The sequence below is a fragment of the Coturnix japonica genome, chromosome 14 (assembly GCF_001577835.2).
Source record: "Coturnix japonica isolate 7356 chromosome 14, Coturnix japonica 2.1, whole genome shotgun sequence".
Classification (NCBI taxonomy): Eukaryota; Metazoa; Chordata; class Aves; order Galliformes; family Phasianidae; genus Coturnix; species Coturnix japonica.
This window is the reverse complement of record NC_029529.1, coordinates 9,082,225-9,106,825: the sequence shown is the minus strand read 5'-3', so window position 1 is coordinate 9,106,825 and position 24,601 is coordinate 9,082,225. Positions and strand designations below refer to the sequence as shown.

General features: G+C 39.7%; 1 long non-coding RNA gene across 1 annotated transcript in view; it reads left to right on the top strand.

Moving 5' to 3' along the window:
• Positions 1-1,768: 1,768 nt before the first annotated feature.
• The window catches only part of LOC107320872, a 50,236-nt gene continuing 27,403 nt past the window's right edge, over positions 1,769-24,601 (top strand). The window contains exon 1 of the long non-coding RNA XR_004308975.1: positions 1,769-1,905. This is a non-coding gene — a long non-coding RNA (uncharacterized LOC107320872). The remainder of the gene's footprint in view (positions 1,906-24,601) is intronic.

The window sequence follows — 24,601 nt, the reverse complement described above, 5'->3', positions numbered from 1 at the left end:
GTTTACCTTTGACTTTCTCCATTCAAAATAGTGCTAAATAATCTGTTTGTGCAGTCTGAGTTAAGCTGCTGAAGATACTTGTCTCTTAATAGAAGTGAGAAAATGTGCAAGAAGACAAGGTTTCTGAGTACTAAATGGGCCATGTGATAGGAAATGGGGGGGGGGGGAAGGGAAAAGTTGAAGGGGAAAGAATTAAGACTGTAGAAGAAAGTGGGAAAGATGTGGAGAGAACCTTTGTAAGTACTACGGATATATGGGAGGAAGAAAGGAAAGGGCATTTTTAGCACCTTTTAGTTTCTCCAGATTTCAGTGTCTGACCTGGGCAGTTTGGAAGAAGTACCAGGAACTGCACTCATTGAACATCTGTGTGCACAATATCTGTAAATCGAAGTTAAAGCTGTGTTGATCCCTTTGTTCTGATAGCAGTATGTCTCAGCGTGACATTTAAAGGCATCTAATTACACAAAATAAGAACAGCTTCCAGTAAGAATCTTTTGCATTTATTTTAAAGATGTTTCTAAAGGAAATTGGAAACTTAATGAGATAGAAAAATTCTCCATGTTTTATTTAAAGCCTACTCCTCTGCCATCATAACGGTTCACAATACCCATCTGTTCTGCAGTGTGCAAGTTTTACTCTGAATGCAACATGAGCTGCTCTGATGCATTCATTAACTTAATGAAAGATACTTCTTTAGATACTACCCCCTGGTGTAAAGAACAAGAAAACCAGAACTTCTATTTTATTTTTATATATCTTTTTGTTATACAAGCACTGCATTGACACAGGTTTGAATTAAATTGACTAAGATAATTCATGCATGAAAAAAGCAACACGTTCGTTCTTATTTTCCAACAGATCAATAGAAGGGCACAATCCCTGTGTAAGTAGAAAAAGAATTGACAACACTGCTAGTGCTAGGAATAAGCAAGGAAGATTGGGATCTTAATACTATCTGTAGTGTTACACACAGTCTAGTGTTAACTACTTAGATAATTGGTGCTTGCTTTAGAAGCTTTGAACTTAGGAGGGATTAATTTATAGCATATTCTTTATATCTTGAAGTTCCTTGAAAATTGTAGTAGGATTATTTGAAGGAACCACTGCTGGGACAAAATAAGGAACCAGAACTTGGTAGCTCACTGGCTTTTGCATGCTCATAAAGCATCACTGCTTCTGATGGATTTTGGCTTAAGCTTTAAACTCATATGAAAGTTCTTACGTGGATTAGAATAAATGCATTTTAGGACTCTTGCAGCACAAAATCATGTAACTTAAATAGGAAAGACTCTAAAGTTACAGTAAAATGATGTATATCCTGTGACCGTATCTTGTCTCTAGCCAGCTATTCAACTGGGGACCTTTACAAAAGATGCTTTTTCTCCCTCTGTGCTGCAAGGACCCTGGGCTGAGAAATCATCTCGCATTCGGGAGCAGTGACAGAAGATGTGAATGCAGTGACTGTCTAATAGAATATGTATGAATGTGTGTGACAAATCCTTGAATGCATCCTGTGTTGATGAGTTATAATAGAAGAAATACAGTTCTGGCTCTGATGCGAGAGGTCATACAGATTTCATTTTACAATCATAGTGAAGACTGAGAAAATGGCTGCAGAACAGCCACCTGTGTAAAGGCAACTTTACTTTGCACATTATATTTATAATGAACTGAATTAGTGTCATGAGTAGTGGACAGGCAAGACAGTGGCTGCTGGTACAGCAGTGGCAGGGAAGAGGCCTTGTCTCCTCATAGAATGAGAACTGTTGGCATCACAATGCCAGAACTCCACACAGTTGTGTTCTGGGTTCAGATGCAGCCTGTGATGGAGTGGAGAAGGGGAAGGAAGAGCAGACTCCTTACTGTACAGTAGCCCAGGGGACTGTCAACTGCATCTTAGTACAGGTATCATAAATCATTGCCTTTGCATTTGCCAGAGATGATGTGTGCAGGTGTCACTGCCTCTGGTTGTGGGTGCTCAGTGTAAGTGCTACCTTGGGGAAGGGAATGCTGCATGGGGCACCTGGATGGGGTGGGCCTGGTGCCATGTCAGGCTGCAGGGCTGTGGTATGGTGAAAAGCTGTTCAGTTTATACAGGTTGCATCAGGAGCAGTGTGGCTTACTGGCTTATCAGTGGTACAAAATACACAATCAGTGATCTAAATACTCAGGATCAATATCAGCAGTGCAGGAGATAATACTGTCCACTGCTGTGTTTTAGTAAAGAGTTTAGCATTCCACAGTACCCTGAATGTTTTATCTCCTGCCTCATGTATGCAACCTCTATACCCCTTCTCTCAGATATGGGTTTCCCTTGCTTGTGCACCCATCACATGGGAGCCGTGGGGCTCTGGCTCAGTGTGTGCCTGTGCTCCCTGCAACATACTCACCCATGCAGGGGAGGAGGTGTCCCACAAGTTCATTTGAACACCTGAGCTGAGGGTCTGTAATGTGAGCAGGACAGATGGATTTGGTGTTCCCTTGAAACGCTGACTGTTAATTCCTTTACCAGCCACTCTGTGACACATCATTCTTTACTTGCGTGGTGCATTTTACTACCTCTCAAATTTACCAAGATTAATGCTTTAAAGTTCAACTTTGTGCAACCCGTTAGTGAGACAAATTTTTCATTAGTCAACCATCAAATTATACTGAGTAATTATGTAGTGCAGCGATGATTTTAATTAGAGATAACCCATTCACTGATGCAAACTAAACAGATCTTAAAATTAAAAGGTCAGAATCTCAACTGGTATTTTAAAAAAAAAAATAAAAGATTAATGTAGTTCTACAGAAGGCAACATAGCTAACGTCAATGGAGCAGTGCTAGCTCATGCCAGACAAGTCCATGGCACAAGGACTCCCATTTGGCTGTGTTGTAAAGCTCGTATAGTGGTTGGACTTCTTCAATGGAATTGAAGCTGGAATTAAATTATCTATCCTAGAGTGGTAGACAAAAAGCTACCAGCTGCAGCTTAGAGAACATGCTTAAATGTGACTGTGGTGTGTTATTCTGCAGGTTGTCTTTGTCCCCTTACTCTGTCCAGCTTCTATAGCTTCAGAGCACTTTTCTTCTGCACAGGAGTGATGTTTGTCCTTATCCTACTTCAATTAACAGAATTTGCTGTGGGTTTCAATGATTCAGGCAGAGTCACTGTTACACCTGTTGGGATGGTGGCTTGTTCCACAAAGAGCTGTTTTCTAAATAATAACACTATTTAGGGATTTAAACATGTAAATAAGGATAAGAGTGATTTAGTTCAATTTTGTCAATCCTAACACCTGCTAAGCCTGTGGAACAAGGAACATTTGCTTCAAGTACCAGATCCTGCTGGTAGATATTAGCTGTAAATCGTTACCCACAGAAGGCTATATCTTGATCCCGACTCCTTTCCTTTGGCTTGTGTTTCTCAAATAGAGAATCCATCTTTTGATGGAGTTTCTACAGCAAACAGTACCCTGCCTGCATTTTTGATTACTTTTTGTGAAAAATCAAGAACTAATATTTGTTGCCTTGAGAGGCCAGGCCTTTCCCACTGGTGGAGAGTTTTGGTAGCTCTGAGCCTGATCCTAATGGTAACTTTGAGGGAATTTGGATTAGGTCTCCATCCTACCACTGCAAATAAAGAGAATAAAATATTGCTTCTCCTTTGATATTTTACTGTCTTGACAGGAATGTTCTCTTTGATAAAGAAGTATGAGGCTGAGTTTCATCTCTGACCCTCCCAGTTGTTTCTTCTAGTAGAGTATCTCTAATAAATGCTTTTAAAGCAGAGCATCCTTGGACTTTTCTGAAACTTTTGCTGACAGATTAATGTTTATATAATGACAGCAGAATTTCTTGGGAACATATATTAAGAGCATTGAAACAGCATTCAATGTTGCTGAAATCTTGTACAAAACAAAATACAACTTCCTTTCTTTGTTTGTTATACTTTGTAGTACAAAATCAGTGCATGTTTGTGAGTTGACACCAATGTGAGTAAAAGCAAAGGCAGCTGTTGTGGGCTCTGCACAGCTCTGGATGATTCGCAGTTATTCCAGGACAGCACTTGAGCATCTGCTTGGTCTATGGGATTGAAACTTGTCTTATCCTTTTTCTCAAGTATGTGTTGAAGTACTTTACTAAATGAGATTTATTAGCAATCCTTTCATCTGCTTTTTATTGTCATGTGGCTTTATTACAGGGCTCAATTAAAACAGTGAGATTGTTAAGCGTATTACAATGTCAGGGTTTAGATGTCTGCATGTGGAAAAACACTTTGATGCTTTTCCATGTCCTGAACATCCTCTGCATTTTCAAAGCCTTACATTCTGCATTCACAGCAGTGTATGCTTATGCTGTATCCTTTCTCAGTTGCAACAAAAACACAAATTTTACAGGACAAAATCTGGTATAAATATTAGAAGTATCTCAGTCTGGCTGAAACAAATGATACCACATTGCTATTTCACATGCTGATAATTCAAAGAAGTGTATATTTTCTTATCTGTATTAAAGCTTTGATTAAGACATTGGAATAAGAAGACTGTAACATTTTGTTCTGGTTATATTTTAAAAGCATAATCATACTCAAATTGGAATATCTGTGTATGAATTCACACCAAATAGGTAATTAATCTCAGTCCTCTAAATATTTCAAATCTCCTTGTCCTTGAGAATTTACTGATGGCACATAAACTATTTACATCTTTTCTGAATAATTTATCCTGTCCTTCCATTATGCCAAATGAATTTATAATCTTGGATAATGAAGCATTCCTGAGTGAAAGTTAATATAGAGCTGCATCTCTTCTTCAGTAGAAGCCTGTGAAAATACTTTATTTTTTTTCCATGGAGCTTTATGAATTCTTTAAGTATTCTTATCCTAGCAATTCTAGTTTGATTTTTGCACTGCTTTTGCTCATATAAAGCAAGGTAATTCCATGTTATATATACATACATGAAAAAGCCATTTCTGGTTTATTTATTATTATTTTTTTCTTGGGCTTATGTCTGAATTAAGCTGAGAATATTTAAGTGTATCATGGACATTTAAGTCTTAACTTCATTCTATACCAGTATTAGCCTTCATTTCATGACATTTAATTAAGAAAAGTCATTTTTCATTTTTTCAGTATGCTGGTAAATATTAAGCTGTTTCCCTTATGTACAATTTCTTCTGCACAAAGGCATTACCATCAGCCCAGTTAAGGTCACTTGAGCTAATTCTGTGCTGAAGGAAAAAAAAAAGGTTAGAGTAGATTTCCTAGAATTATACTGTCCCTTGCAGATGCAGGTTGGGCTTTGTGACTGTGCTGGATGACTTAAGGGAATTCAAATACCCATGTATGTCTATCTAGGAGGCGAAAATATGTGTGTAATAACTTCCGTAAATGACTGTAAGCCACAAAACAAGCAACCCACTTCTGTTATGTCTGCTATTGTTTGCAGCAGTTTGATAAGATTATGGGGAAAATATTCTGCTAATTTTATATTACTTCTAATAAAACTATCTAATACAATATTGGGCTTACTTAGAATACTATAAGTTAAAAAATAATAATAATAGACTTTTGCAACAGATGGTCAAATACTGAACTCCTTGAATTCATTGAATAGTTTTTTTCCTCGCTCACCACTGAATTTCTGGAATGTTGTATTTTTCACTTAACTACAAAAACTGGCAGAAATGAGAAATGTAATGGAAAAGTAATGAAGCCAAATAGAAACCTACATATCTAGTAGCTGATGGAAACTATCACAAGAGGGAAATGTTGGATGGGAAAGAGCTGATTCCCCATAGAAGAGCAGCTGTCCCACTGGAGCAGTGCTTCTGTGCCTGGATTCTTTCAGAGCTGCTAGTTGTAGGCTGGTTAGTTGGGTGAAGCTTCCAATAAGTGACCTAGAAACTTGATGTAGGGCTAAATAAATGATAGCTCCTTTTTAGCACTCAAATTTGGCTTCCTGGGCAACTTAGAGAGGGAAAAAAATTGTTTTTCTCCACTTCTGAAGCTTTTCACAATTGCCTGCCCTAAATGGGAGGAAATTACTGGCTGTTTAATGATTCTGCAGCACGTTAGTTTAACAGTGTTATTTCAGGGGTTTAAATTGGCAGATGGATGGAATGGAAGATAAAATGAAAGCTGCTTCTATCAAGAAAAGAGTATCCAGCAGGTTTTACATTTTGGTATCGTTTATTGTCAAAAAGCCATTTTGAATAGATCATGAAGATTTTTCTATGTTGCAAAATCACTTCACTTATCTAATAATGAAAATGCACCTGTGAGATTTTCTTCTGGGTGAGTCTGTCCTGCAAGAAAAGGTTTTTGCTGGAAGCTGTAGATGCCCTGGGCCATAAGTGTACTTTGCTATTTTCCATGAAATTTAAGATTGCAGTCAGCTGTCAGACTTCTGTTTCCTATTTTACCAGAAGACATAATTCATTCTGTGAGCTGACTTAAAAATGGAATTTCAGCAAAACTGGACAACTTGGATTTGAGGACATACGTTTTTCCTTTTGAAAAGGTCACTCTGTGCTGAGAACAAAATCTGCTTTCTGTTCTTGTTCTTCTGTGGCTTTGGAAAGTGACATATTCCACAGAACTGGTGGGAATAGGGCGAAGAGATGCATGTGACTAATAGTCATGATAATTATACTCCCTCTGAGTGAACCTCCTGACAAAAGTGTTTCCTGTGTACCTGTTATTTCCACTTGCTCTTTGGTCCAGTGTATTCATTCATTTACTATTAATATGCACCATGAATAAGCCCAGGTGCTCTAAGTGCCTTAGGGTCAGTAAAAGGAGCAGACTGACCCTGACTCAGAGCTTAAGGTATTTTACTCCAGAGAAAACAGGTCGACTCTGTTTGTTATCTTTTGTTATGCTGCTGGAATGGTCTCTTTTTCTTTTGTCTACATTAATGGTAAGAGAGAACAAAAGTTTTCAGTGTACCTGCGTCATGACTGAATGTGAAGGGGCTTAACCAGGTGGATGGTAGCTCCTTTTGTGGCTAGCAGTAGGAGCAGGTGGGTAGAATTGTTGGTGATGTGAAAAGGAATGATTTTTCTTGCTGTTTGGGTCATGAAGATCCTTTGGATGCAAAGGATTTCTGAAGAGAACAGAAACTTTGAATCGTGCTAAGTCTTCTGGTATTGATGATGGTAACCGTTTGTTGGTATGAATGATCTTGCTGATGGGGGCAAGGCAACTTGCAGCACACCTTGTTCATTGACTGGCACTTCAGAGCTGTCATATGGGAGCATCTTTTCCTGGGCCTATAATAATCTACAGCTGCTCTGGCTGCAGTGTGATGGCTGGGGAGCCAGGGCATGTGTGCCACCTCCCATGAGTAAGGTGAGCATCACAGTATGGTCCCAGTAGTAGGAAACAGCTCAAATCCAGCCTTGGTGCAGAGAGTGGGGGGCCCACAAGCAGAGCTTTGTGAGGCCTTCTGCCTTCCACCTTTGTGGAAGCCCCAGGGATGGCCTAAAATTCTCCTATAGCTCCACTTGTAGGGCTGTTCTTGGGCATCTTTGGTAGGGTCACCTGGATATTTGCCAGTATTTATGCCCTTAATAAAAATAAAACAACAAAGTACACCATTAATTACGACTTATTCACAGAGGAACAAAGCAGCCAGTCTGGTGATACACAATAAAAATAACTGAAAAAGGTCAGAGTTCCAAAGTAATTTTTACAAAGGCAAGAGATCAAGTGACACAGTCTTTCCAGCCACTTCAATAAATACAGGGTAGTGATTAGCAAATAAAACCAAGTAATTGTAGTTTTCTGTTCTACTCGGTATAATTTAAGTATCTGTGTCAATCAAAGTTATATTTAGATTGACATTGTAGGGATATGCAAAGCCTATTTGTTTCTGAATAAATATTTCAGGAGTTTATATAAGCAGTAATGTCCAAATCTCAGATTTTTCTTGAAAAACTAAGGTTCATTATTGATAATGGCCTGATATGAACTTATTCATTTGGCCATCTTGGATGGTCTAAGCATTAATAGTTCTATCCATAGGACTCAGAAGCAGAACCAAAAACTTCAAAAATATATATATATTCCCAATAAATGTTGAAGTAGTAATGAAGCATCTAATGCATGGAGCGAGTTTGTCTGGGGTTATTCATTTTCTTCAACTGTTTTGGAAGGGAAAGTATAGATGCATGAAAATGCATCATTTAATTAAGAAGCATATTGCGTGCAAAACTTGGCTTTGAGTAAAGTATGTCAAGTAGGTCACTCTAATCATTAACTTGGATTTTCTTCAGCTGCTTTGAAGTCTTTGTCAAAATGTTAGGAGCTTTGTAACAAATGAAGGACGTGCAAGTTTTCTATTGCAGAATTGTTACGTTTTTATTTCTCCCTGAACAATATCACATGGGAACACCTCATTTTTTGGTCCTAATTATATAGAAGTACCAAATTAAGGCTATTTACTGTTCTGGATGAGCTAAATGCCAAATTTCCAAAGCTCTCAAGTACTCTGGATGGTCAGTTCCTGTTGAAATTAATATTCATTGCTCCTCATCTACTCTTGGAATCCAGGACCCATCTCTGAAGCTGTCCTGTGAGTGCTCTCGGCAGTTTCCTGTGTTTCTGTTTCCTTCCTGAATATCAGTTGAGTCTTGGCTAGCTGCAGTGTTGTGCAGATTCCATTTTTCTTTCCTTCTGATCTTTAATTTCTTCCTCAGGACTCCACTTTTTCATGACTATGTTCCCATTCCCCTTCAGGAAGGTGTGATACAAATTCAGTTCTTATCTTTGAGTAGAGTACAGAGCAATAAAACGCCTTTTAACTGCTTTTTAAGCTCTACCTTTATCAGCCCAGCTCCCTTTGGTGGCCTACGCTTTACCTGAAAAGTGCACAAAACCACGTGGGAAGAATGAAGTAACTCGTGATCTTTCTGTAATACTTCTTATTTCCAACTGGAATAAAAGCTAACTTTAAATACCTCTGAATTATAATTATTTTCCCTGAATTTAATTACAGAGCGGATGTGTATAGGGAAAGAGATGTATATCTAGTTTAATTTGATTTTGCCATTGTTTCACATTGTCTTTTCTGTTGCTTTTTGAGTCACAGATGGAGGATCATTAGTCTAGAAGTTGTATATCTGTCCTTTTGCTACTCTGCCGCATACCCGCGTGTCTGTAAAATCAGAAAACAGCTTGCTTACTTATGGGCCCTTGAGGTGCTATTTTATCATTGAAAGTTGAAATTACTTGTAATTTTTAGCGGCATTCAATTGTGTTGTTCCCAAATGACTTGTTTAAAATGAGACTGTTTTTATTTTACTTTTTTTACTTTTTTTGACCTGAATTATACCTTTTCAGCACAGTGATCTTCTGTCTTGGAAGCTTACTTCCAAAAGGGCCCATCCTCAGCCCACAAGCTTTCTGGGTTTTCCTGTGCAGGACTACTGGTTTGTCCTTGCTGAACCTCATGACACTCATGTCAGCCCATCACCCAAGTCACAGCTTAAGACCTGAGGCAGCTCTGTCCCTAATACCGCCCTAGAGGAACTCTGCTTCTGAACAGGAAGCAGCTGGATTATAACTGATGACCACCATTGCTTGAGCCCAATAGATCCACCAGTTTTCAGTCCTAGCCAGTCTACCTTATAGCCAAACTAATTACGTCTCTGTCACAGGGAACTTCTGGCAGACTTCATCAGAAGCCTTGCTAATGAGAAACAAAATGACTGCTGCTACCTCCTCCTCTGTGGGGACAGTTGTTTTCCAGCAGTTGTTGGCTGGTGAACTGCTCCATCTTGTTAAATCCATTTTGCTCCTTCTCAACGTCGTCTTCTTCAGAAGCCTGGAAGCTTCTGAAGTCCTTTTGTGAGGACTGCCACTTTCTCAGAGATGCAAGGTTAGGCTGAACTGCCTGTAATTTCCACATCTTTTTTTTCCCTGCTTTTAATTTAAGTTATATTGCCACAGCTTTTCAAAAGTGATAGACGTAGCACAGTCTTGGATGCATCCTATCCAGTTGTATACTTGTATACATCCAGCTTGCTTCTAGAAGCGCCTGACTTGATCCTTGCTGATCATACAGTATTTCTCCTCCCCAGACATCCCTAGTGTGTCTCAGCAAAAGGTTGCATATAAGTACTTCACAGTGCTGCTGCCACTGATGAATGCCAAGGTTGGAAATAAGTGGTGGGAATGAACAGCTGGGAGGAGGCAGATGGAGGAAGTAGTAGTAAATGGCTGACAGCCATATCAACAAACAAAAGATGTGCGTTATTTGTTTTGAGCTGTTGATGCTGAAGACAAAGCAGATCTAAGTATTTGAGAATGAGGCAGATGGGATGGAAATGGCTTCCAGAAGCATAGGGAGAAGACAACATTTTAACCAAATGCGTATGTCAAGTCCTATGCCAACGCAGACAAAAAAAACAGATATTTACATTTGAAGTAAGTCTGCAGCAGCTTTCTATGAGGTGGAAAGCATAGTGTTTTTTTTTTTTTCATTAAGTACTGATGGATGAATACACTCCACATTTTACAGTGGTCTGTAGTTTAGAATAGCATATTTGATCTTAGACAGTAGCCTAGAGCATATAGAGTAGCATAGAGTAATTCTAGTAATTCTAGCATATAGAGTAGCATAGAGCTAGTTCTTCAGAACTGATCTGTTTGAATCAAACAATCAGTGAATGTTTGCTTTAAAATTATAGTGATTTGGGCTGCACACAAATGTTTTAATGGCCTGAGATGAAAAATGGGAAGAAATTGGCAGGTTAACCGTATGTAATGAGGTTAGGAGAGAAGCATATGATTAGATTCAATATACATAAAACTAGCTCTGTAAAAACCTGCTCATTATGGTTTTAATAGTTGGAGTGTGTTTGCTGTGGTTGTACACAGCTACTGCTAAATTACTGCTATGGCAGGGCTTTCATTCAAATCCTTAAGTTCTGTACTTGCCCGTTTTCCTTTTTGTTTTGTCTGTTTAAAATATTTTCTTTAAAGAACAAAGGATATATATATATATATACACACACACACACACATAACCTATATATACACACGTGTGTATATATATAACCTATATATACATTTATATATATATATATAAAACACCTATATATATATATACACATATATAACCTTGTTTTCCTTAGACTTATTACTGTCTTAGAATTGTTATGATATTTTTGTGAGAAGTTAAAAATGTTGCTAGATTGGTATGGGCTTGTAAAAGGGTGGTACAGAAGAAACTTTAAAAAGTGCTATGAAAACTGCTTGTTAACCATGACCATCAGAAACTTGTAAGGCTCTTAATGAGGCTTCATACTGAGCAGTACATTTTCCACTTAAATTAATGCAGTGTTTGTCAGAGAAAGCTATTTTCCTGTCTATTTGTATTCTCTGTGATTACATTTGCTATGTCTTATGCTCTTGCATTATAAAGAGTTGTATTTTCCCCTAGGTATCCCATACACAAATAGCATACAGGAAAAACAATCAATTCTCCCTGTAGCTTTTTTTGATGAATCACAGTCTTACAGAAGCAGTTTGATCTGTGCTATACTGCCATCAGAAAACAATATTTGAGTGACTTCTGAGAAGCCAGGAGATGCATTTGTTTATGTTACTCAAAAGCTGTCTGAAGTTCAACCACTTTGTCAGTTCTGGCCAGTTCAAGGAAGTTTTGCCAACTTTGTGAGTAGTCATTTTGTGTTGATTATCTCAATATTTTCTAAGAATCAGGAGGGTTGGAATGGTCCTCTGGAGATCCTCCAGAGACTGAGATTCCACCATGTCTCCGGGCACCTGTTTCAGTGCTCTGTCACCCTCAAAGTCAGACGAGTTTTCTTCATGTTCAGATGGAACTTCCTGTGTTCCAGTTTGTGCCCATTGCTCCTTGTCTTGTTGCTTGATGCTGCCAAAAAGAGCCTGGCCACATCCACTTGATTCCTGCCCTTTAGATATTTAATAAGCTTTGACAAGATCCTTTCTCAGTCCTCTTCAGGCTGAATATGCCCAGGACTCTCTGCCTTTCCTCTTAAGGGTGATGCTCCAGGCCCCAGTCATCTTTGTTGTCTTGTGCTGAACTCTGTTTAGAGAATTCCTCTCTTTCTTGAACTGAGGAGCCCAGAACTGGATACAGCACTTCAGATGTGGTCTCCACAGAGCAGAGGGGGAGGATAACCTGCCTTGACAAAGGAAATTTACACTGTTTCACCAAAAGCACTTTCCAATGCTTTGAGGTTTAATTGCAGTCAGTAAAGCGTAGATGTTTGCTGAGTGAATCTCCTGACATGGCATCGATCTTCTTCCACCCCTATGGGATGTAGTGGCCATGACTATAGGAAGATGGAGTGGGGCTCCATCTTTCTTAGAAAGGCACCACTTCAAAAGGGAAAAACAAAAAGTTCTCTCCTCCGGCTCTCAAACAAGCACATATCTTAAGATAATAAAGTGTCTAAATCATTGCATTATTAATGATGTACTAAAAAGCCCTCTCCAATTGCGATGCTCAATCATTTAAACTTTTTACTCTGAAATGATGAGGGGCCGTTTTCCTGGTGCAGCTGACTCCAAGCAGAGGCAGGCTGCCCATGGCAATGTCGGGCAGGATTGTGCTGTGCTGAAGGCCCAGGCAATAATTAGGGCTGACAGCATCCTCCATTACTGCTTTTTCCTCACTGCTCTGCGGCACACAGCGAGATGTGAACAGACAGGAGTGCAGCCTGTGTATTGGTGTGGGGTGTGTCCAGCCTGAGCTCCCTGAAATACATTCTTCTATACTTTTCAACTTTTTCCTCATCAGTCTCAAGAGCTTTACTACTGATGTTTATTTGCTTTGATAATCCTGACTGTTAAAGTCCACTGATTTATTGAAAACACTACATTAATCAAGAGCAAAATAGCAAATTTGTCTTTGCCATGTTCAGATGCCACTTGATATTAACATCTGTAATGAATTTGATGGTAAGCATTAAATTCTGAATACGTTTTTCAAGAAACAAATAATCTTAGTAATATGTGGAGTAAATTTCCATTTCTCCCTGGGAGAAACTATGTGACTTTGTATATCAGTGATATATGTGAGCTTTTTGTATATCAGTGGTATTAAGTTCCAGATCAGAAGGGTAGAGGTTAAAATATCTTAGTTGTTTTCCTTTTAACTTCTCCTTCCACGTATGTATTTGAAGAAGGAAGATCTCAAAGCAGTGTGTTTATTTAAATGTGTGTGGGATGCAGTGTGTTTGTGATGTTGAGCCTTGGCCATGCACCTAACACTTCTCTTAAACTCAGTGTAGTCCCTGATAGCAGTGATTTTTCACTCTTGGAGCCCTCAGGAGAGAAAAGCTTTATTAAGTCAAGTGAGAGGTGCTTTTTGCTTTGTGGTGTTGACTTGCTGCAAAAAGAGGAATGTAATACAACTGAGCCATGGTCAGAAGGGTATCTCTGTGTTGACCCCTGGTGGTCTTGGGCCAGGCCTGCTCAGCAGACTGATGAAATGTCCTTTTCTGAACATATCACTGTTCACTGAGCACAACGCTTAGCACCTGCAGCTCAGTGAGGGTGGGAGATGTGTGATACAAAGCCATGTGCTGTGCATCCCATTCACCATGGACTTGTGGGGCAGGGTGGGACTGGGAGCCCTGGGGAGGGCGTGCAATTCTTGGGGTATTGTGCCTTTGGGAGCTGAATGTCTGCTTGGAAAAGCAGCACGCTGAGTATTTTATTGAAAGCTAGAATTCAAAATAAAACTCTTTTAATAGACCTGGTTGGATGGTACATTTGCATTTGACAGTCTTTCCTGCATCTCCAGAAATAGTCCATTTGCAAGAACAGTGCAGAAACACATTCACAATTCTCTCTTTATGCAGCTTTCCTGTCTTCCCTTTCCCCTGTCCTTGTCTTTTGGGGGTTTTGAGGGTTAAGTTCAACTCAATGTTTACTGTGTCCTTGTATGCATGGAAAGGTTGTTCCTTTTTCAAGCTTCAGCCGTCGATCTAGTAAGATGTCACCTCTCGCTATCTCTCCCGTTGCCTTTATAAATTCAATGTCACTTTATATCGTGTTGTAGTCTTTCATGTGGGTTGTGTATTCCTACACCCTTACTCTTTGCAGTGCACACATACAATTTTGTGTCTATATCATATGAAAAGTAGTTGCTCTTAAAATATTGATAAAATAAAGTATATGGACAAATTACTTAGCAAGTAAATACATAAATACTCAAATAGTCTGGAAAGGTGGAAGTGTTGTGGAAGCTGAGTAATGGCATGTGCTGGCACTTAAGGCAGGGTGGAGGAGACTCTGAAAGACTAATGAGGAAGAGTTGCTATTGTACATTAAAATGTTTGGGTGAACTCAAGGGTTTTCAAGTCCACTCCTAAATATGCTGACACTTGTTTAAGGAAACCATGAAAGGACTGCACACTGGAAGATGTGCAATGTGACACTGCCACAGGCTGCTGTGAGATGTCCAGGTATGAGCTAGAGTAAACTAAAAACCTTCAGTGGTTTTAGTTTTATTTTAACTTCCCGCTGTGTAAATTGGTAGTGAAAAGTCTTGTAGCTTGTGAGAAAGTGCATGGAACCCGCAGAGACAAGGCAGTCACACCTCCGCCTCCTATCAATGGGATATGAAAGGAATCTGCATCTTTTACCTGCTTCTATCCAGACTGAAAATGAAGCAGTCCATCTAAGAAAAATAACCTCTCAACATCTCTACTTTATTTTTCTGAAAGTACAAAACACTTGAATTCAAAGCAAATCAGTATTGTAATATTTTAATGTATGAGAAAACATTTGAATTTAAAAAAACCTGCCTGCACTTCACTTGGAGAAAACATTGAATGTCATCTTAATTCTCTGGAGCACTGAGGCTCCTGCCATCCCTATCATCAGTCTCCATTTCTGCAGGTTTGAGACTGCATTTTTGTCACAGCTATTGCCAGCATAATCCTACAGTGTGAACAGAGATAAGAATTAAATTAGTGAGGAAGTTACTATAAGTGCAAAATGGGCTTGTAGCATTCTGCATGAAGACTGGGCCTGCTAGTTCTAGGTACAGTAAGCTGGTGTGTTGCAAGATGAAGGGGATAGAGCTGATGACTGTAAGGAGGTTTCAGTTTCCTTTAATAAGTTCATTTTCCCTGCCTCGTATCTAATTGAGAAACCCATGAAGTACTAATCAGTAGTTGCCTTTCAGCTTCATTGCTTAAATACTGGAATGCCTGAAATAAAAGCTAAGTCTTTCCACTACCAGCACTTAATCATCCTTTAGTTCTGTGTAACAAGCCAGACTCTTCATGTTGTTCTCTCTTTTAAAAGTAATACTACCTAATGACCAAAGATGATCTCCAACAAGTATTTAATAATACAGCAGCACTACAGCTGGGGATTGAAATTGTGTAAGCTTCACATGAGCTCATCTGTTCCCATATGGCACCCAAAATAGAGTAAACAATTTGGAGCTCTCAGACTGTGGTTGTTATCACTTGTAAGCTAGGATGTAATTCTACAAAAGTCAAATGTAATTGTACCATTTTTAAATGGAAATCTTCTATCACTGTGAACTTTGGTTAGATGTCTTTGTTACAACCGTGTGTGTAACTCCTGTTCTGTTTAGGAACTTGATTTTGTTAGGCTACTGTTTTTGTAGCTGAAGGTAACATTCAACATCAGTTTTCAGAGTAGTCAAAATATTTCTGTATTCTGTAGTATTATAAAAGTTACTTCAAGAAATGTCAATTAAAGGGAAGTAGCCATACTAGAAGAAAATAACTTATTTTTTATTTAAATAGGAGCAGCATGAACTGACCCTTTTTTGCCATTTTTCTTCTTAGGAGGTTGCTAGAAATCTGACTGCCTTTACAAGTCGTAACAATCAGATCTGTAGCAAGAACATAGTCTGCACAGCAAACTCTACTGAGAGCATTGAAATATTAAAGTGGCACTTTCCTTTAAGGGAAAATGCTGTACATGGTGCAACATGGGGAGTTGGAATCTATTCTATATGATCACATAGCAGAAGGTCTTCAGTGCCAGTAACAAAATGCTGCCCCCTCTGTGAATCTTACAGCTGTGAATGTTTCCCTAAATAGCATTAAACCAGACTGGGATATTAAATACAGGCTTATTCTTCCATAGCCTTAGGGGTCATCTCTATGTCCTTGAATTTATTCTGGGGGTATTTCCTCTGTGCTCTGACCTCCCTGCCCTGTTGTGTCACAGAATTGTGAACAGCAGTCAGAGAACAGGCTCTGCTGCATCTGAAGTCCATCTAACCAGGCTTTCTAAGTGGAAAATACCCAAATAATCCTGCTGAACTGCATTGGTTATAATGTTATCTGAACAGGCTTTTGTAACAGCACGGGAGAGATGATAAAATTAATCCATGAACTTCTCTATGATTGAAATAACTGATGCCAGGATTCTAGATCAGCGACTGCAGCTGCAGTGGGACACATGGAGCAGAATGTGTTAGCAACTCCTCTCAGATTAACGTGTTTTAACCGAATAACCAAATAAGCACATAAGAAATACATGTGCAGAACCTGTCTTCTAGGTGAATTAAGAATGGGCATGGGAGCATTTTAGCATTTCCAGCTGTCAAAAGAGTTGAACTGCTTCATAAAGAATTGCTTGATGGTAGGTCATGCCACATGCAGTTTGGAAATGCTGTCCTGGTATTTCCTGCTTGATAGTATTTTAGATCATAATCAATCAGACCCACTGGAAACGGTCGTAAGTTTTTTCACTCCTAAAAGTTGAGCTTCTGAAAGTTCATATTAAGCGTATCCTAAATTCATGGGTTTGCAGATTCGGGCTGAGCAGATACTGTGATGCTTGAACTGAGTATGATTCAAGATGTTCATAGTATGAGCTCTCAAGAGTCTTAAAAAGTGCAGCATGTCTAACTTGAGCCTACAGAGAGCCTTTTAAAGTACCTACCTCCAGTCACTGCCTATTCCCGCTGGTTTGCTAGATCTTGTTATTTTTTGTTATCCTAACTTGGGATTTTCCTCTGCCTGACTTCATAGAGATCTCATTTGCACATGGCAGAGAAGAGAAATGCAGAGTGTGGTGACCTCTGCTTTGATTCTGAGTCAGGCTTCTGTCACTACATTTCAGTGTAGGGCATCACATTGCTAGTCAGGCTGCCCATTGGTTATGGGGTCTCCTCCTTGCAGCTGATCCAAAGTCTGTGGGGCTGGGCCCTGCTCTGGGTGGCTCTGCTGGGGTGGAGGCACTGAATTAGAGCTAACCAACAAAGGGAACCTCAACCAACTATAGGACACAGAATGCCTACTGAAATCCTCAGTTTTTAGATCAAGCTGCTTTGAAGACCGGGGAATGAAAAAATGAGAGATGCCATTTTTTTCACAGAGCTGCAGGGAAACATAAAGAGAACCATTCCAGTTCTCTACAGCAACAGTGAATCTTTTTCATGTGAAATGGTCCCTTTAGCATAGTGCAGGAATGCTCTTTGTTGGAGATGATCTCAACCCTCAAACACATTGTGAGTACACTGAGAAATACTCAGAATCTGGTTTGCTCACAAATACCTGCAGTAATGACCATTCCCCTATCACAGTGTTTGATTTCCATGTTTTCTGCTTAGGGACACTGCTATGCTGAGGTTTTTACGCTTTGGACATATGACATTGATCACAGGTTTTAGTTTTCCTGTGGATTTGATTACAAGTAAGATCTAAATACTTTGCATTCATGAGACCCCATTCATGGGCTAAGTTCAGAAAACAGTTTTTGCCTTTAAACCTCCCATTCCTGAACTGATGGCTGCTAGGGCTGTAGATCGTGGCTGCAGGAAGGAAACAGTCTCCTTTCTTCATAATGGAATGAGACAGGGTTGGTATATGAGTGAGGGGCAGGGACTCAGATGTACTGCAGTGTGAGTGGTTCCCTTTTATTTGTCTTCTTGAGGAAGCTGTGCCCCCAAGAGAATGGGGAATCCATAGCAGAACACAGTTTCTATTTTACTGGATCAACAAAGAACAGAATAGATTTTTTCTTTGCATACAAATCACTCTGACTTACTGCAAGCAAGTGCTGATGCAGTAGATGTATCTGTAAGAAAGGGAATTGAAAACTGTTAATCCCTCTGTATCACGGCTTTCCCACAAGACAACATTTTTATGAGGTGCAGTTTATTCTGAAACTTGACCCGTCTTCCTAAAAAAAGGAGTTCAGTCAGTTACTGCCCTCCTCTTAGGGACCAAGGGAAACCAGCAGGACCTGCAAAGCTGCTTTGGAATTGATTTCAGTGAGGTGAAAGCTCATCTTAAAATTGAAATCTCTCATTATTGCTGCTGGTAGAAGATTAAAAATCTCTTACAGTACAATTGCAGGAGCTCATCACTGCAAAGAGTCTAATGACATTATTTTATTCTCCTTGCTGCGTTAGTTTCCATTAAAGTGTTAGTGCTTTAATCATGAATAGATGCACTCTAAGAGTTAATTGAAATCTGAATTATGTTTGTGTACAGAGAAGCTCACTCTGAAGTGACCCTAGCTCTTGACACTGATGCAGAATGCTGAAAGAATGCTCCCTTTTCAATTTTTTCTCCATAGACATCATTTGAGAATTTCCTTTCCTCCCTCAACTTCAGCTGGACCAGGTAATCTCAAGGCAGAGGTCCATGATTGCCTGTGGGTCCCTATAGCTGTGCAGGGGACTGGTTTGTGTGCAAGCAGCGTATCCCTTCAGTGTCTGTGAGGAGACACTGTGTGACCTGGGGATCTGTCTTTCAGTGATGAGTAAGTGGTTCTGATCCCCTGTCATAGTATCATAGAATGGCTTGGGTTGGAAGGGACCTCAAGAATCATCAGGCTCCAACCCACCCCATGCTGCAGGCACGGTGTATCCGTGTAAGTTGTAGTTGCTCATGCATGGCATGAATGTCAAGGAATCTGTATGGCCTCCTGGTAGAATCTCTCAACCATTGTAGGATTTGCTTAGATAACAGACTTTATGTGAATGGAAGATATTAAATTTATGCTTCAGCATAGATAAGTGCTTTGTAAAGAGGAAGTGGTGAAGCATGTTGGATTATTTACCAAATTACTGTAAATATCATAGGCCGCAATTATGCGAGTGCAGAAGGGGAAAATGCATTAGTGCTGTCTTCTTAGCCATAGTCTCTCATTCCCAGCTGTATTCCATGCACTTAGTATGGAGCTCATTTAACACATTTAATAATTGAATCATGACCTCACTTCCAAAATTATGGAACAGAGTCTGGAGTGTGATAGCAGAATGAAGGAGTATCCCTCTCTGTCCCTACTGTCTCCAATTCTTCAGTCTTTGCATTTGTTCCCTGGCTCCCAGTCATGCCTTCACCAAGTGGCACTGGTTTGGTGTTGTAACACATATGTGTGCTGGGGGGATCATGCAAGTGATGTGGTTGTTACAGAGCAGGAATGAGCCTGAAACAGATTTTTTTTAAACATACAAAATTCCAATTAAAAAAAAAAAATCCAAATTGAGAAACACACAAAAGAGCTGAAAAACAGGAGGTGTTCTCAGTGCCTTCCCCAGGCCACAAACAGGTGAACCCTTTTGGGGGGGGGTAGATGGTTTTTTGATGCTGGGATGTTTAGTGCTTGTACCTGACAGACTGGGGGATGCAGCCATCTCTCCTGAGGTGCTCTGAGGGCATTTCACCCAGAAGGTGCTCCATCAGCGCCCTTATTAATAGATGTTTCTAAAACTAGCGATGATTTGGAGAAGGAGGAACGTAACTTATTCTGTTTTATAACAGGATCTTGCCAAATAACACATAGCAATGAACAAACAGGGAGACTTGAGATCCCTATACGTTCCCATCACTGTCTGAGGTGCCCTAAATGTGCATCGTCTGAGTCCATAAACATCTCAGAATCATCAGAGAGAATGCACTTAAAGTGCTGATGGATTTTCTTTTGATTCTTTAATGAAACTAATAGACTTGTAAAAAGCATTTACTAAGGTTGCGGAGGGAGGGAGGGAGATTTTTAAAGTCTTTTTAAAATCTACCATCTTTCAAGCTCTTCCCTGAGGTGTTCGGAGCTTTTCCTCTGTTTAAAATCACATTCTGGAAAGGGCATCAACAAATTAAGGAGCATCAGTAAGTAAACAAAGTAAAAGCAGCACACAAAGTACTGTCAGCGCAACTTAAAGGCATTTCTGGGTCTCAGTTCACATCTACAGCACCATGCAGCATCTTCAGAGCTTCCTTTATCTGTGGTGGTTGCACATATGATGCTTCTTTGTGGACAAACCTGAAGTGGTTAGGAAGGATACGCACAATGGTTCACCTCAGCTCTGTTTTATCAATTCCAAATCAAGCTATAGTGGTCCAAGTAGTGAACATTCAGCCTCTCCTTCTCCTTTCTGCCTTCCTCCCTTGCCATTAGGTGTGATTGATGTTGCTGTACTGCCAATTACGTTGCTGCTGGCTGCACAGTTCCTGCAAAGTTACTTGGTTCCATTTCTGCATACTACTCTGTTTAATTGCCCCTCGTGTTGATGGGGTATAGCTGTAGGAGTTAACAGGTTTTCATACCTCTCTAGTTGCTTTTGACTGCAGTCTGAAGCCTTGTAATTGGTTATTTTCTTCCCCATGCTCTTTATTTTTATTATTTACTTTTTCTAAAAAGAAACAAAAGCAAATAGCCCCAGTGTGAGGGTTTTCAGTTATTTGTGACAGTAATCTCTGCTCCAAGTATCCTAGCAGTTGGTTTCCATTTGCTCTGTGTCCGTCTGTAAGTATGGCCAACCTCCCTATCCCAGTATTCAGCTCCACAAATATGGCAGAAGATCAATTTGGCCACAAGTCTTGTTTTTGCTGTTATTCGATCCCTGAACTTACACTGATAAGAGGAACTGGAAAGATAAGGGGTACTTAAAATTTTCTAATCTAAATACATCTGACAAGCTTCCACACAGGAAATAAATGACTGTGAAGCAAATAGTTGTGAATGATAACATGACTTTTAACAGGATGCTGACCTGGGATGAGAAATCTGGGTGTTAGAAGAGAGGAATTGCCAGAGGATTTTCATTTAAAAAGTAGGAAACTTCCAAGGCTATGAGAAGGTGATGAGGAAGGGACAAAACTCTCTTGAAATGTTCTCGGAAAGGAGTTTGCATGTTTTCAGTCAGACCTACGTGTGCTTCTTAGTGGGGTGTGCTTAAGATGCACATGCAGCATGGAGCTTAGACTCCTTATTTACAGAGTAGTAACCTATTCAAATCCTCTGTTGTGTCGATGCATAATAGTTTAATTTTAAAAAGCCTTTTGTCTTGAAAATAACACCAGCACGCATTAATTTCCCTTGGGCTGTGAGCAGGATGCATATTGGGTTATGTAAACTTCCCTTCATCAAGTAAAAACATCTTTTGCACTGTCTGTAATTACCTTTTCTGGACATGTTCAGAGCCACATTACTAAGGATTACTTTATGTAATAGCCCTTAAAGATCGATTTATATTGAAGTAGTATGAAATGAACTTTCTGCTCTTGCGATATGAGCAGTGTTCAGTTCAGTGGTGAACGATAAGTCAACTGCTCTTTGACATTTCAATAGAAGAGCTGCCTGACTTTGCAACCTCTTTATCTATTCAGGTAAAAGGTGCATTTATTGTAACCTGCTGTTCATTACGGTACTTTGTGTTTACTTAAATCATCTGAGCTTGACGTATTGAACCAGATTTCTAAACATGACTTTGATTTATTCAAAATGTGGTCTCCTATGACAGTAAAAAAAGCAGAGGCATTTGTCTTTTGGTATGAATTTCCTGAACCTGTAGCATTTTCTTTCCAGATAATACAGAATGTTCCTCTGTTGGCACTGTGGATAGCTCTGAACATCTAAACCTCTACTTTTTAGTCTACTGCAATTTATTCATTTTTTTCTGGAAGTTATACAGAAATTGCTTTAATAGCAATTTAGCTGTTGAGATTGAATAGGGAAAAATCCCATTAACCTAATGAGATTTTTCTGAGGGTAAAAGCACAAAGTTGGGACACTGCAAAGTTACCCCATGCGTCATTGTTCACATTTGAAATTACTTCACACCCACAGAATAGTGCATGGCAACTTGTACCATCACTACATGTTGTCATTAATTCATGGGCCTTTAAAATGTTATATGTGAAGGTCTTTAAATGTGCCTCCGAGAAAGCAGGGCTTGCTCTCAAACCAGCAACCTTCCGGAAGTGTTGTGATGTGGAGGATAGAAGGTTTCATAGGCACTGCAGTGCGTACCAGTGGTCCATCATCGTGAATTCCTAGTCAGGTGACTAGTTATAGCGAATCTCATTTCTAGTCAGGTGTCTAGTCATAGCTAATCTCATGTCTTATAGAATGGTTTCTCCATTTCTTTATCAATGTTGCACAATTTAGCTAAGCCTAAGGGATGGATCTTCAGGGATTCTTGATAATGGCCTAAAAGAAAACTGTTTTGGCAACTATCTCCTTGAAATCAGCTTATGTGGAGAACTATGAACTTTAGCCACCTGCCTCAAACAATTTTAGAGTTGTCTAAGATGTGTGGTGTGTTGTTGAACCTTAACTCTGAAATTAGGACTTCACTGAACTCAGTGCTAAGTGCCTTCCAATCACTTGTTCTGAGTTCTTTGATATTTTTATTGTAATTACATTTTGATTCATAATATCAGTTGGTGCATAACACCTTCCAGAAGCTAGATGACTGAAGATTTATATATATATATATGTGAATAATATTTATCTAGGAATTCCTCTGGATTTCTGCTTTGTTTGTTTCCATATTATTTTCTACTCATCTTTCCAAATATACATTTGGAGTAAGATTCTGCCAAAGCATCTATTTTCTGACCTGAGAAGGCCAGACACGTTATCTGGGATCTCTGTTTCTGAGCAATCACCACAGTCCCCAGAAACCTCCTCATCAGAAACTTTAAATCGATATTCTCCTTTGAAACAGTTTGGATTCAGCAAAGCAATTTATTTCTCTGAAGAAGCCCACAGCACTGGAAACATTGCAGCCAGCTGTATTCAGAACTTCAGCTGACGATTTGCACAACACAGAATGGCCAGTGAATGCAAATTGGCTTTTATATGATGATGTGCTGGAATGATCGTCTGACTCCATTCAATGAGGACCTTTCCCTGCTCGGAAGGGGTGCAGGGCTTTGCGGGCCCAGCATTCCAGTGGAGGGGGGACTACAGGCAGCAGCCTGTGCAGGAGGTTTGGGAAAATCCCAGGCTGGGCTTTGGGTGGTTGTTTCTGCTCTAATGACTTGGAAGGGACATTTTGTTGTTCCTGAATCTCCTGTCCCAATGTTGTGCAAATGTCACCAGCTGTCTCCCAAAGAGCAAACACCAACAGCTCTGTAAGCCTGGAGTTTTCTGAAGATGATTTCAGACTGGTTAAAACCCTTAAAAAAAGAGAACAAAAAGATAAAACCAAATCAAATTGATCTTGAGCTACAGCTGTCACCCAGTCAACCACTGCTGTATTTTCAGGTGTCCTCAAAACAGGACTTTACTTTACAAAGGCTTCCATAGATATTTCAGGGACTAATGCACACAGAGTTCAGAACAGAACAAAAAAATGTCTGATAAGTGGCTTGTCAGTAAAATTAGGAGTTAGGAAAACAGTTGGGTATGGTCAATTTCTGTCAGTCTTAGATTAATGTTTTAGTGGCCTGACACATGTATTAAAAACTGTTTAAAGCTTTACCTGAGAGCTGCAGGCCTGATGTGTATTTATATGCTTGACCGCAGGATGCCCAGCATGGGCATGGATGGAAAGGAAAGTTGCAAAGCCCTGATCTGAGGGGATGTCTGGAGCAATCCCCAGTGGCTCCATAAATGCCATGCATGGAAAGGGGGTTGCTTGAGTATCGCTGGTGTTGAGATTAAAATATTGGATGGGCTGAGAAGTTCTGAGTTAATTTTCTGCATCTGTCAGAAAACAGTCTATGGGAGTTAGTTAAATCATTTAATCTTTGCGCCTCGCTTCCTTATCATCTGACAATTTGGTATCTCATAGGGCTGTTATGAAATGCAGTGCATTAATGTGAGTCATTCCCATTCTGCGACGATGGTTACCGTGCACATGGGGAGATTGAGGCTTCCTATTTGCATGGAAGCTGTTGTTTGCACATGAAGTGTTAGTCACAAAACAGCACTACGGCAAAGCTGCCTGTCATTCAGCAAGCTGTGACTAATGTTGTTTCCACATCTGTATCTACAGTAATACACGTGGAAATGATTTTCCATTTAAAATGCATTGATTTTTATTTGTGGCGATAAATGCAGCCACACAGCCCCTTTGCTAGCAGGGCAAGAGCTCAGACAGATGGGTCTGTTCAGCCCTGGTTGTTCAGGTCAGACAGGAGTGAAATTACAAAGCCCCCAGGATATCATCTAAAGGTGGCCATCCGGGCAGAAGCACAGAGCACTTAAATTTGAAAGATTTTTCTCATGGGTTGTACACTGAGATTCTCACAAACTTGGGCTGATGATGGCTCTACCTGTACGTTTTCACTTATTTGTTTGAAATCACTGTCCTCAAATCCTTGATATCAAAATTATGCTTGATATAATAGCTTTCTAAGCACATTCTTTAAGACTGTTTATA